Below are 13,986 nucleotides of genomic sequence, written 5' to 3' on the forward strand. Positions count from 1 at the left end.
AGGGATGACCCTAGAATGTGTTTGTACGATATGGGTATCAAATTAAAGGTATTAATGAGGGTTTTAAAAGGGAATGGCCCTTAGTTGTAAATGTGAAGGAGTTTTCGAGATATCGACCAAAATGTGGACCAGGCTGATCCAGAACATCATCTGTCGGGTACCGCTAATTTATTTATATATGTAATACCACGAATCGTATTCCTGCCATGATTTCAAGTGCTTTTGATATCGCCCTGCAAAACTTTTTCATTTTCTTCTACTTAATATGGTAGGCGTCACGCCCATTTTACAAAGTTTTTTCTAAACTTATATTTTGTGTCAAAACCCCAATCCAATAACCATTTTCGTCCCTTTTTTCATATTTGGTATACAATTAGGGCATTTTTCGAAATTTTCGATATCGAGTTGGCGTGGTCATAGTCGGATTTCAGCCATATTTTATACCAAGATAAAGTGACTTCAGATGAGGACGTGAACTACGTTTAGTTAAGATATATCGTTTGTTGCTAAAGTTATCGTTTTAACGGCCGAGCGGAAGGACAGACGGTCGACTGTGTATAAAAACTGGGCGTGGCTTCAACCGATTTCCCCCATTTTCACAGTAAACAGTTATCGTCATAGAAGCTATGCTCTTACGAAATTTCACAAGGATCGGTAAATTTTTATTCGACTTATGGCATTAAAAGTATTCTAGACAAATTAAATGAAAAAGGGCGGAGCAACGCCCATTTTGATATTTTCTTTTATTTTTGTATTTTGTTGTACGGTATCATTACTGGAGTTGAATGGTCATAATTTACTGTAAAGATATAAACATTTTTGTTAATAGCGATCTGAGATGAGAGTGCCCAGCAACTTACATACATATTAAATTTCATTAAGATATCTCAAAATTTACTAAAGTTATCGTGTTTACGGACGGACGGACGGACATGGCTAAAAGAATTTCTTTTTTCGCCCAGATCGTTTTGATATATAGAAATGTATATCTATCTCGATTAGTTTATGCCGTCACGGGGTACCGTTATGCGAACAAAATTAATAAAATCTGTGAGTGCTGGTCAGCTGAGTATACAAATTTAACTTAGGTACATTAGGGTGGCCGGCCCTTAATTTTCCTTTGGGGTTAGCCTGCTGGCCTAAACATTATTGAATACAAAAACATTAACATTAGCACATCAATATACCGGTACTCTGTTGGTTGTTAGTGTACCCAGCTTGTAGTGGCAATATAGAAGTACATATGAAATATATTATATTATTATATAATAATTGGCGACCGCCGTGGTGTGGTGATAGGGTGCTCCGCCTATCACACCGTAGGGCCTGGGTTCAACTCTCGGGCAAAGTAACATCAAATATGTAGAAAAAAGTTTTTCTAAGCGGGGTCAGCCCTCGGAAGTGATTCGTCAAACACTCCGAGTGAATTTCTGCCATGAAAAGCTTCTCAGTGAAAATGCATTTGCCTTGCAGATGCCGCTCGTTGTCAGCATAAAACATGTAGACCAAGTCCCGCCAATTTTTAGGAAAAATCAAAAGAAGCAGTACGAAAATTGAAATGGAAGCTCGGCCTTAAATCTCTTCGGAGGTTATCGCAGCTTTTATTTATTTATTTGTTTATTTATATACAATGATGGAAAAAATAATAGCGACAACACGTGATTATTGATATTTTTGCAATATATGTAAATGGAGATGGATTGGAAGGGGTGTATTATGGCCAGAATGTGTTCGGCTTAGAACGCTATTGGAGTCCATTCCACCATAATGAGCAGTCAACTAAATCTTGTTGTTTGCATCCTCGAGTTCCTAATCTAGCGTTGGTACGTGGCGTCAAATTGTGTTGCTGACGTTCTGCAAAATTTGTGTAATCCTGTATGTCATATAAGTTTTCTATATATGTCGGGGTTTTTCTAGCCAAACCAACACAATGGAGGAACTGATCAGAGTGTCAGTTCGTGTGGTGGCAACTTCAATAGAAATTGAGTTTGAGTTATTTATTTCGACAATAACACGGCTCCGCAGAGTTCTAGTCGTGGACAGTTAACTGTTTGCAGGGGTGTGACTTTGGTTTTTGCCATAAAGAGATGGTTTGAGGCAGAGTTCGCATCGTGCTGCACTTTTATATAAACACATGCAGCAAATGCATGGCATCAAAGAAGCCGTGGATTTAGATGCATTTACTAGGCGAAAATTGCACCCATCGAGGGATATTTACACTGCTAATAACTGGGAGACTGCGCGGAATGTGTTCCATTTGTAAAATGATTCCGGTTTGGCTTCTTCATCCCAGTCGGTTCCTTCCTACTAGAGTTGTTGGAGAAGGATTTTGGCTAAGATCATTATTGGTGATAGCCATTCTGCCGGGCTACGGCTGAGAGTATTTGCCGTTTTGTATTTGACTTAAATTCGTGAATTGGGTCGTATGAGTACGAAAACGAGTCAGTTAATGCGTTCCATCGTATTCCTAAGGTTTTAGAAGTATCATGGAATTAGAGAAATTCTTTATCTAGGACATAAGGGTCTGGGATTGATTCCATTCTTTTTGTTTGATTTGCGGTTATTTTTCTTAGAGCAAAGGTTGCTGATATTAGAGATTCAATAGTTTGGGTCATAGAATCGATAGTGGGCTGTATATCGTGCCCGCCAAATAAGTTTCTCGTAGTATGATGTTAGTGGCGAGTGTTTTTTCCTTTGTAGGCCTGAGTGAGTTGATGAAGTGTGCAGAATGCGAGATATAGAGAGTATTTAACACCGAAAGTTACGGTTTTATATTTGAAATATTATATCAGCTTTTGAGGGGCTTTCCTAAAGAGAGTTCTTTGGGAGGCTTGATATCCTTCCTTGAATACGATTTAGCGATACATTTTTTCGAAGTCGCCATCGAAAACGAACTTGTAGAAGCGTCAGTTGAGAATTGCAGCCGTCAAGTCGTTTTGGAGAAGCGTTTGAATAGGCTGCTGAGATCCGCTTATGTTGCCTCACTTACTTAAGTGGTGAAGGCCGATACTAGTTCCCGGACTGATACGATTGGCACCCATTCGAATCTGAGCGATAAGTTTTTCTTGGGGGTTATACCGCGATAATCATGTCGATTTTTGAAGGGTTGAGCTGACTTTGGAGGCTTTAGTAGTTGGGATAAAATGGGTGAGTTGATGGAGTAAAATAGCATTGGTACAAATCCTTTTGCTTAAATCAGAGGACCAAAGTGTGACCTCGCAAGTTGTTGGATTGGGGACGCCAAAAACGCCGATTGCTGTTGGAGTACCTGGCGTCGATGAGTTGGCATCAACATGAACTGCATTGGACCGATGTCGCGACTATAAGTATTCTAAGCTAGCATACGAACACACTGGGAAAGAGGGAATCCCTATAATGATCCTGACTCAGAGGTCTGATTCACGGTTGGATCGCAATTCGATGACAGAAGAACGGGAGATGGCATCTATGGGCCGAGCTTTAAGAAATCGATACAAACCACCATACACCATATTTCAAGCATAATCCATGCAATAGATTCTGTGGTAGAGAACGTCTGCGTAGAGCTCAACATCGAATAGCATCTACATTATGTCGGACAGCCAGGTGGCCCTGCGTGCCTTGAAATCCTGCACAATTACTACATCTAAGCTAGTTGATGGCTGTACTGAAATACTTAATGACCTGGGAGCCAAAAACAAGGTTTTGTTAGGATGGGATCCCGGATATCAGGCACATGAAGGTAATGAACCTGCAGATTACCGATCTATGGTCCAGAGCTGAATCATAAAATGTAATTTATTGCAAAACCTTTAAATGTTATTTTTATAGGGTGAACTATTCAAAAGAAGATATTGAAGTGCTGCTGATATAATTGATTTAGTATTTGGCAGTAAATTGTTCCTATTTTTTTTCCATCGCTGTAAATATTTGCACAGTTGAATTGGTATATTAATTTGATAACGATTATGTGATATGTGTACAATGACTGTATTTTTAAGGAACAAATAGAGAAAAATACAAAGCGTGTACTTAATTATTTCTATTGTATTATCCTGCCACAAAACCATAGTTGGGGGCAGTGCACTGCTCGAAGCTAAGTGGGTTAACGTAATCAATATCTTGTATTAAGTGTTTAAAAGTCCTGTAATTTGAATTAGTATTTATTGAAGAGCATCTCTCTACGTAGTTTTTCACAAACTGAACTTTAAAACAATATATTTTTCACAAAAGTCATTTACAAATAAGTATTTTTCAAAGCGATATCGATATAACATTTTATATACATATATAACAAGTAAGGAAGGTTAAGTTCGGGTGTAACCGAACATTACATACTCAGTTGAGAGCTATGGTGACAACATAAGGGAAAATAACCATGTAGGAAAATGAACCGAGGGAAACCCTGGAATGTGTTTGTATGACATGTGTATCAAATGAAAGGCATTAAAGAGTATTTTATGAGGGAGTGGGCCATAGTTCTATAGGTGGACGCCATTTAGGGATATAGCCATAAAGGTGGATCAGGGTTGACTCTAGAATGCGTTTGTACGATATGGGTATCAAATGAAAGGTATTAATGAGTATTTTAAAAGGGCGTGGACCTAAGTTCTATAGATGGACGCCTTTTCGAGACATCGCCGTAAAGATGGACCAGGGGTGACTCTAGAATGCGTTTGTACGATATGGGTATCAAATGTAAGGTGTTAATGAGCATTTTAAAAGGGAGTGGGCCTTCGTTTTATAGGTGTTCGCCTTTTCGAGTATCGCCATAAAGGTGGACCAGGGGTGACTTTAGAATTTGTTTGTATGATATGGGTATCAAATGAAAGGTGTTAATGTTTATTTTAAAAGGGCGTGGGGCTTAGTTCTATAGGTGGACCCCTTTTCGAGATATAGCCATAAAGGTGGACCAGGGGTGACTCTAGAATTCGTTTGTGCAATATGGGTATCAAACGAAAGGAGTTAATAAGTATTTTAAGAGGGAGTGGGCCTTAGTTCTATAGGTGGACGCATTTTCGAGGTATCGCAATAATGGTGGACCAGGGGTGACTCTAGACTTTGTTTGTAGGATATGGGTATCAAATGAAAGGTGTTAATGAGTATTTTTAAAAGGGAGTGGGCCTTCGTTTTATAAGTGTTCGCCTTTTCGAGATATCGCCATAAAGGTGGACCAGGGGTGACTTTAGAATTTGTTTGTATGATATGGGTATCAAATGAAAGGTGTTAATGATTATTTTAAAAGGGCGTGGGGCTTAGTTCTATAGGTGGACCCCTTTTCGAGATATCGCCATAAAGGTGGACCAGGGGTGACTCTAGAATTCGTTTGTGCAATATGGGTATCAAACGAAAGGAGTTAATGAGTATTTTAAAAGGGAGTGGGCCTTAGTTCTATAGGTGGACGCCTTTTCGAGATATCGCCATAAAGATGGACCAGGTGTGACTCTAGAATGCGTTTGTACGATATGGGTATCAAATGAAAGGTGTTAATGAGTATTTTAAAAGGGAGTAATCCTTAGTTCCATAGGTGGACGCCGTTTCGAGATATCGCCATAAAGGTGGGCCAGGGGTGACTCTAGAATTCGTTTGTGCAATATGGGTATCAAACGAAAGGAGTTAATGAGTATTTTAAGATGGAGTGGGCCTTTCTGGACCAGGGGTGACTCTAGACTTTGTTTGTACGATATGGGTATCAAATGAAAGGTGTTAATGAGTATTTTTAAAAGGGAGTGGGCCTTCGTTCTATAGGTGTTCGCCTTTTCGAAATATCGCCATAAAGTTGGACCAGGGGTGACTCTAGAATGACTTTGTACGATATGGGTATCAAATTAAAGGTATTAATGAGAGTTTTAAAAGGGAGTGGTGGTAGTTGTATATGTGAAGGCGTTTTCCAGATATCGACCAAAATGTGGACCAGGGTGACCCAGAACATCATCTGTTGGATACCGCTAATTTATTTGTATATGTAATACCTGCCAAGATTGTAAGGGTTTTTTATTTCGCCCTGCAGAACTTTTTCATTTTCTTCTACTTAATATGGTAGGTGTCACAATCATTTTATAAAGTTTTTTCTAAAGTTATATTTCGCGTCAATAAAACAATCCAATTACCTTACCATATTTCATCCCTTTTTTCGTATTTGGTATAGAATTTTGGCATTTTTTTCATTTTTCGTAATTTTCGATTTCGAAAAAGTGGGCGTGGTCATAGTCGGATTTCATTCATTTTTCATGCCAAGATAAAGTGAGTTCAGATAAGTACGTGAACTGAGTTTAGTAAAGATATATCGATTTTTGCTCAAGTTATCGTGTTAACGGCCATGCGGAAGGACAGACGGACGACTGTGTATAAAAACTGGGCGTGACATCAACCGATTTCGCCCATTTTCACAGAAAACAGTTAACGCCATAAAATCTATGCCCCTACCAAATTTCAAAAGGATTGGTTGATTTTTGTTCGACTTATGGCGTTAAAAGTATCCTAGACAAATTAAATGAAAAAGGACGGAGCCACGCCCATTTTTAAATTTTCTTTTATTTTTGTATTCTGTTGCACCATATTATTACTGGATTTGAATCTTGACATAATTTACTTATATACTGTAAAGATATTAAATTTTTTGTTAAAATTTTACTTCAAAAAAAATTTTTTTTTTAAAGTGGGCGTGGTCCTTCTCCGATTTTGCTAATTTTTATTAAGCGTACATATAGTAATAATAGTAACGTTCCTGCCAAATTTCATCATGATATCTTCAACGACTGCCAAATTACAGCTTGCAAAAGTTTTAAATTACCTTCTTTTAAAAGTGGGCGGTGCCACGCCCATTATCCAAGGTTTTACTAATTTTCTATTTTGCGTCATAAGTTCAACTCATCTCCCAAGCTTCGTCGCTTTATCGGTCTTTTGTAATGAATTATCGCACTTTTTCGGTTTTTCGAAATTTTCGATATCGAAAAAGTGGGCGTGGTTATAGTCCGATATCGTTCATTTTAAATAGCGATCTGAGATGAGTGCTCAGGAACCTACATACCAAATTTCATCAAGATACCTCAAAATACTCAAGTTATCGTGTTAACGGACGGACGGACGGACGGACGGACGGACGGACATGGCTCAATCAAATTTTTTTTCGATCCTGATTATTTTGATATATGGAAGTCTATATCTATCTCGATTCCTTTATATATGTACTACCAACCGTTATCCAATCAAACTTAATATACTCTGTGAGCTCTGCTCAACTGAGTATAAAAACACTTTACAACTCGGCCAATCTGACATCTAATCGACCTCGATTACAGTCACAAATACATATTAGTATTGTGACAATGATTTTAGTAAGATCTAGGACACCATACTAAAAGCTATTCATTCAATGTGTTCAGCATTATAATTCATTCACCATTTCCGCATTTTATTAGCTTCAACAACTCCATCGTATCAATTTTCGATATCCCTAATTACATAGCGGCCATTCGCAAGGATTTTGAAAACAACATATGGTGCCTTATAGTTAGAAACATACTTTTTATTTGTCCCAATTACAGAATCCACATTTTGTATAACTACAAAATCACCAACCTCATATTTTTTAGCATCTATGCTATGATTCAAAAAATAAATCTCGATTCAAAGATAGGTCTAATTACCATCTAAATATTCTGAAAATTCATCTACAAACTATCCTATCTGTTCTATGCCAAAAGGAGGCATACTTGGAGAATTTTTAACCGTACTATGACGTGAATTATTAATTGCATACTCTGCTTGCAATAGGCGATTCGACCAATAGACCATGCTATTGGAACGGTAATTTTTCCTAACTTAGATTTAATGACCCGATTAACGCTCTCCACTTGGCCATTGGCCTGCTGTGACCCAAAAGCAACTTTTGTATGAACTATATTACGTGTAGGTAAGACTTACTAAATTCTAGTGAGGTAAAACCAGTGCCCCGGTCTGAAACAATTCGTCTTGGCCTACTATAATAACTAAAGTACTTGTCTAAAGCACTGGTAACTTCTTTGGAGCTATGTAGTTGAAATTGTTGAATATAGTTTCACAAACTTTGTGAAATCATCAACTTCTACTAGTATATATTTTCTTTTTGAACGAAGTGTTGGTAAATGACCGAAATGGTCAATATGCAAAATTTCAAAAGGCAAAGGTTCCTTTGGTATGTTGTATCTTTCACGAGATGCTGCTGGCCCTTCAAACAATTTTCAACAAAACGTTTCACTTTTTGGCGAAGATTAGGTATCCAATAAAGCTGAGTTATTTTGTCACATTCCCTCTCAACTGACTGATGTCCAACTTTTTCATGAGCTAATCATATAATGTTATCCTCCATTTCTCTTGGAACGAAAGCAGCTTATTTCCATCTTCCTTCCGCATGTAAACAAGCCCATCTTGCAAATCAAAATGTTTTAGTTTCCCTACTAAAAGTTTCTCGCGAATACTATTTAAATTTTCATCACGAGCTTGGGCAACCTGCACTTGAAATTCCACAACAGCATAACTTACAGACATAACACAGCGACATAAAGCATCTACATGTTTCATGAAAATACCTGGGCGATGAATTAATTTATAGTTGTAGTTTTGTAATCCCAATGCCCATCTTGCTATGCGAGCATTAATTTGTTTTTCCTCAAGTCTTAGGGCTAGTGAGTTACGATCTGTTACAATTTTGAAAAATACTCCTTCTAAGTTCGACTGTTTATAAAAACTGGGCGTGGCTTCAACCGATTTCGCTCATTTTCACAGAAAACGGTTATCGTCATAGAATATATGCCCCTACCAAATTTCACAAGGATTGGTAATTTTTGTTTTCGAATTATGGGATTAAAAGTATTTTAGCAAATTAAATGAAAAAGGGTGGAGCAACGCCCATTTTGAAATTTTCTTTCGTTTATTTATTTTGTGGCACCATATCATTACTGGAGTTGAATGTTGACACTGTATAATATTATACTGTAAAGATATTAAATTTTTTGTTAAAATTTGCCTTTAAAATTTGTTTTTTTTTTTAAATGGGCGTATTCGTCATCCGATTTTGCAAATTTTTATTTAGCACACGTACAGTAATAGGAGTAACGTTCCTGCCAAATTTCATCATGATTTTATGACAAAAGATTTCCTCGAAATCATCGACAATCTTCACAGTGAAAGTATATGAAAGTTTCAGAGAGATTTGCATTTCTCATCAGCTTTTCACCAAGTGATGGAAATCTTTAAGAAGCTATAAATAACTTAGTTATTTTTTATTCTAGAGACTTGGAAGAATTTTTCATTGAAATGAAACAATTCCAAAGTTACGTGAACTCCAGATACACTGATGCACAAAAAACTCCTAGCCATTTGTATAAAATTCTAATGGAAGATGAATTAGCCGATGTATTTCCTAACACAGAAATAGCTCTTCGGATTTTTTTAAGATTAATGATCACAAATTGTTCTGCCGAACGATCCTTTTCGCAATTAAAAAGAATCAAAGCTGCTGAAAGAGCTACAACGCGACAAGAGCGACTCGAGATGTTAGGTATACTTTGCATTGATTCAGATTTATTGAACAAAATCGATATTGATGATATAATTGACGAATTTGCCGAAAACAAATGTAGAAAATGACATGTTTAAAATGTAGATAGTAATTTTATTGATATTGTGACAATAAAAGTGTTATGAAAGATAAAAGTTTGTATTTTTTAATCGAAAAAAGAAGGGAACGGACGTGAAAAAAGGGCCCCCAAAATGATGGTTGCCTGGGCCCCGTAAAACCTTAATCCGGCCCTGTTTTTATTTATTTAAATATAGTAATCATTGAAATACAAGGTTTCTTACAGACTACATAACGAAATATATTTACAAAATAATTGTTTAAGTTAAAAATTCATTTAATTGTAATCTAAATCTAGTTTTTTCAATTGAGAAATCTATATTCAAAGAATTTGAGAACAAATTAAACTCTCGTAAGGTTCTGATGAGAGGAGCATACTATGCATAACTAGTCCTCACGCATTCAATAAAAGACAAATCATTACTTCTTAGATTCCTCTGTGGAACCAAAAAGTTAATTCGTTGTAAAAGAATCGGAGCGTCTACTATGCCTTGAATGATGTCAAACGGAAAGGTAAGCTAAAGCAAGATTCTTCTGTTATCCAACGTATTCAGGTTAATAAGGAGACGTCTAGCATTATAAGATGGAATAGGCTCTTCAAAGTTTAATCTGCACAGAGCAAATTTTATGAAGGTCTTTTGCACCCGTTCTAACCTCTTTATATGGCGATCGTAAAATGGTCTCCATATAAACACAGCGTATTCTAACGTGGAACGAACCATCGAGGTGTAAAGAAGTTTGATAGTGTATGGATCAGTAAAATCAGTACTGCAACGGCGTATAAAGGCAAGCATTGCGTATGATTTAGCAATTGCATGCATGAAACATAAACTTGGAGCCAAAAATTCCTCCTAAATCTCGTATTTTAAACTGCGTAGCCGTTTAGATCCATTAATACCATATTGTAAAGAATATAACTGCATTAAGGGATACTATCATCTCTAAGCCGATGCTAAGCAGTGACTTGTATGCACATCAATAATTCAATCATTATGTCTACACTTACATATGTACGTACAGGCAGCGGAGAAGCAACGCACAAACACATGCAGATATCTTATCTGAGATGCTCCCAAAAGTATGCAATTATAATTGTGGAAGTGTCGCTCACAAATACACGTGCATCTGTAGTTATAAATTATATAGTAGTAACTAAGTAAATTCTGGAAGAGCCTACAAGTATACAAACGAGAAATCATAGAGTATAAAAGGCAGCTTGGTTTAAGCAAGCTATTGGTTGCAAAGTATAAGCGTTATTGTGAAGTACTTTAATAAAGGCCATTTTTGCATTATTCAATATTGTAGTTATTTATTCAACAGTTTAGCGATTCGAACGTTAGCAGAGAATTTGGAATAAGCGGAATTTCAGTAAATTCGTTACAATTGGTGTCAGAAGAGGAATTGTTGAATAAATTCCGAATACTTCGAATACAACTTGGACATGGCAAAGTGGAGTGAATTGAAGATCCAGCAGCTGAAGAAGGAGTTGGAGAGCCGTGGATTGAATACAAGCGGCATTAAAATCGAACTTCAAGCACGACTACGAGAGGAAATGGAATTAGAGGGAATTAACGTGGAAGAGTATGTCTCCTCTTGATGGCGAGGAGACAACAAAAATTGAAGAGAAAAATAACAGCGAAGATTGAAGCACAATTGGATGAACAGAAAACACACATGGCGTCACAAATTGCAGAACAATTAAAAGAGCAAGAGGCACGCATAACATTACAACTCAAAGCACAGGAAGAGCGTATCTCAACGAAGCTGGAGGCACAGGAAACAAAAGTGTCATCGCAGCTGGAGGCTTTTAGTGAACGACAAGATAAAATGTTGGCCTAGATGGATGCTTTGAAAGATCGTATACAGGAGTTGCAACTAAATCGCCCAGCAGTTTCAGCGAGTAATCCAAAGATAAAAACACCATCCTTTGACGGTTCTGTTCCTTTCCAGGTCTTTAAGCTACAGTTTGAGAAGACCGCGGCAGTGAACAACTAGAATCCTGAAGATAAAGTTGCAGCTCTATTCGTAGCACTGAAGGGGCCAGCAGCCGAAATCCTACAGACTATTCCCGAAGGAAAGCGGAACAACTATGAAGCATTGATGGCCGCTGTCGAGAGACGCTATGGAAGCGAGCATAGAAAACAGATATACCAAATTGAGTTGCAAAATCGTTACCAAAAAGCTAATGAGCCTTTGCAAGGGTTTGCTTCGGATATTGAAAGGTTGGCTCATTTGGCAAATGCGGACGCACCCGTGGAGTACACCGAAAGGGTAAAAATTCAGAGTTTTATAAATGGCATACGGGACGTAGAAACGAAACGAGCTTCATATGCGAACCCAAAGCCAACATTTGCTGAAACGGTATCCCATGCACTGACTCAGGAAACTGCCTCAGTTTTGAGTAAGCCAGCGTACGAAGCTCATCGTGTTGAAGTGGAAAGACCAGATTGGGTAGACACAATTTTGGAAGCACTGAAGGGGTCGCAAGAGAAAAACTCTGGAGTTATGAAATGTTTCAAGTGCGGCAACCCAGGCCACATTGCACGTCATTGCAGCACCGATCCTAACAGTTCCAGCCATATGGGTGACCGTAAACGCTGAGTTGAAGGAGATGAGCAAATATCCAAATCCACCCAATCGAGTCAGCCGCAAGGGGCGACAGCTGGCTCTCGCAATTGAATGCCCCATAATCTCTATCTCGCAAATTGGAAGAAGGTCAAGCAATCCTACTGTTGGAGGACATGTGGATGGAAAGGAACGTTTACTGACTGTAGATACGGGTGCATCTCATTCCATCATTCGATCAGATTTAGTCAATAAGAATATAAGACCATTGCTTGGAGCAAAATTACGTACAGCCACGGTAGAGGACATCCAGGTATTTGGAGAAGTAGCATGTGAAGTAGCAATTGGGAACGTCACGATACTACACAATTTTATAGTGCCAGAGATTATTGATGAAATCATAGTTGGAGTGGACTTCTTAATCGACCAAGGCATCAAGATCGATATGCAAAACAAGACGATGCGATATTAGAACATGGATGTGTCACTTAATTTCGGCTGCGAGAGAGGCTATAGCAGTAAACAAGTGCTGGTGGAAGAGAGTTAGCAAATACCACCAAAATCCGAAGCAGTCATCTGGGCAAAGGTTGATGGAGATTGTGGGACAAACAAATTGTGGGTTGTCGAGGCAGCAAACAAATCAACACCGAACATACTTGTAGGAAAAACCCTGGCTATAACAAAACAGGATGAACTTATTCCGGTAAGAGTACTCAATGAGTTTAAGTCACCGCTCAAACTGACCAGAGGAACTATTTGGGAAGATGCCAAGAGGCTGAAATGACATCATGGCATGGACCGAGGGACTAGAGGAAGACTATCAGAGTTAGGCAAAACAACTGCTCCTAAAGTACGGGAACATATTTGACCAAGATGGCTCCAAACAAGGCTGCACCAAGGTTGTGAAACATCAAATTGACACTGGAGATGCGAGGCCGATCCGTCAAGCTCCACGTAGTGTTCCACTGGCGAAGCGGGAAGTTGTGAGTCAAATCATACAAGAAATGAGCGACAGCGGCGTCATCGAACCATCAGCTAGTGCATGGAGCTCACCGGTAGTACTTGTAAAGAAGAAGGATGGAAAAATGAGGTTTTGCGTGGACTACCGGAAGTTGAATGACGTTACGAAAAAGGATAGCTACCCATTGCCAAGAATTGACGACACTATGGACTCGCTCTCTGGTACGAAATGCTTTTCCACACTGGACTTGAAAAGCGGCTACTGGCAAGTGGAAGTGAAGGGGGAAGACAAAAAGAAAACAGCCTTCAGTGTCGGTGGTGGTATTTGGCAATTTACAGTGATGCCTTTTGGACTATGTAATGCACCAGCTACTTTTGAAAGACTCATGGATTAGGTACTGAAAGGACTACATTGGAAAACATGCTTAGTATACCTAGATGACATCATCGTATTGGGAAAGAACTTCGAAGAACATCTGAAGAACTTGGAGGAGGTTTTCCAAAGAATACCTGGTGCTGGTCTGAAACTTAGTGCCAAAAAGTGTTCTCTGTTCAAGAAGCAAGTTAGTTATTTGGGTCATAAAGTAACGATGGAGGGCATCTGCACCACGAATGAAAAGATAGAAGCAGTGAAGTATTGGCCAAGACCACAGAATCTGCATGAATTGAGAAGTTTCCTTGTGCACATATTACCGCCGATTTGTACCAAATTTTGCCAGCGTAGCCCATGGCCTCCACTAGCTAACAAGAAAAAATAAAGCTTTTGAATGAAAGAATGAGCAAAAAGTAGCTTTCCAAACATTGAAAGAGCGTTTGTGCACTGCCCCAATGTTTGCATATCCGATTCCAGGAGCAACGTTTAT

The sequence above is a fragment of the Eurosta solidaginis genome, chromosome 2 (genome assembly GCF_040869045.1).
Source record: "Eurosta solidaginis isolate ZX-2024a chromosome 2, ASM4086904v1, whole genome shotgun sequence".
NCBI lineage: Eukaryota > Metazoa > Arthropoda > Insecta > Diptera > Tephritidae > Eurosta > Eurosta solidaginis.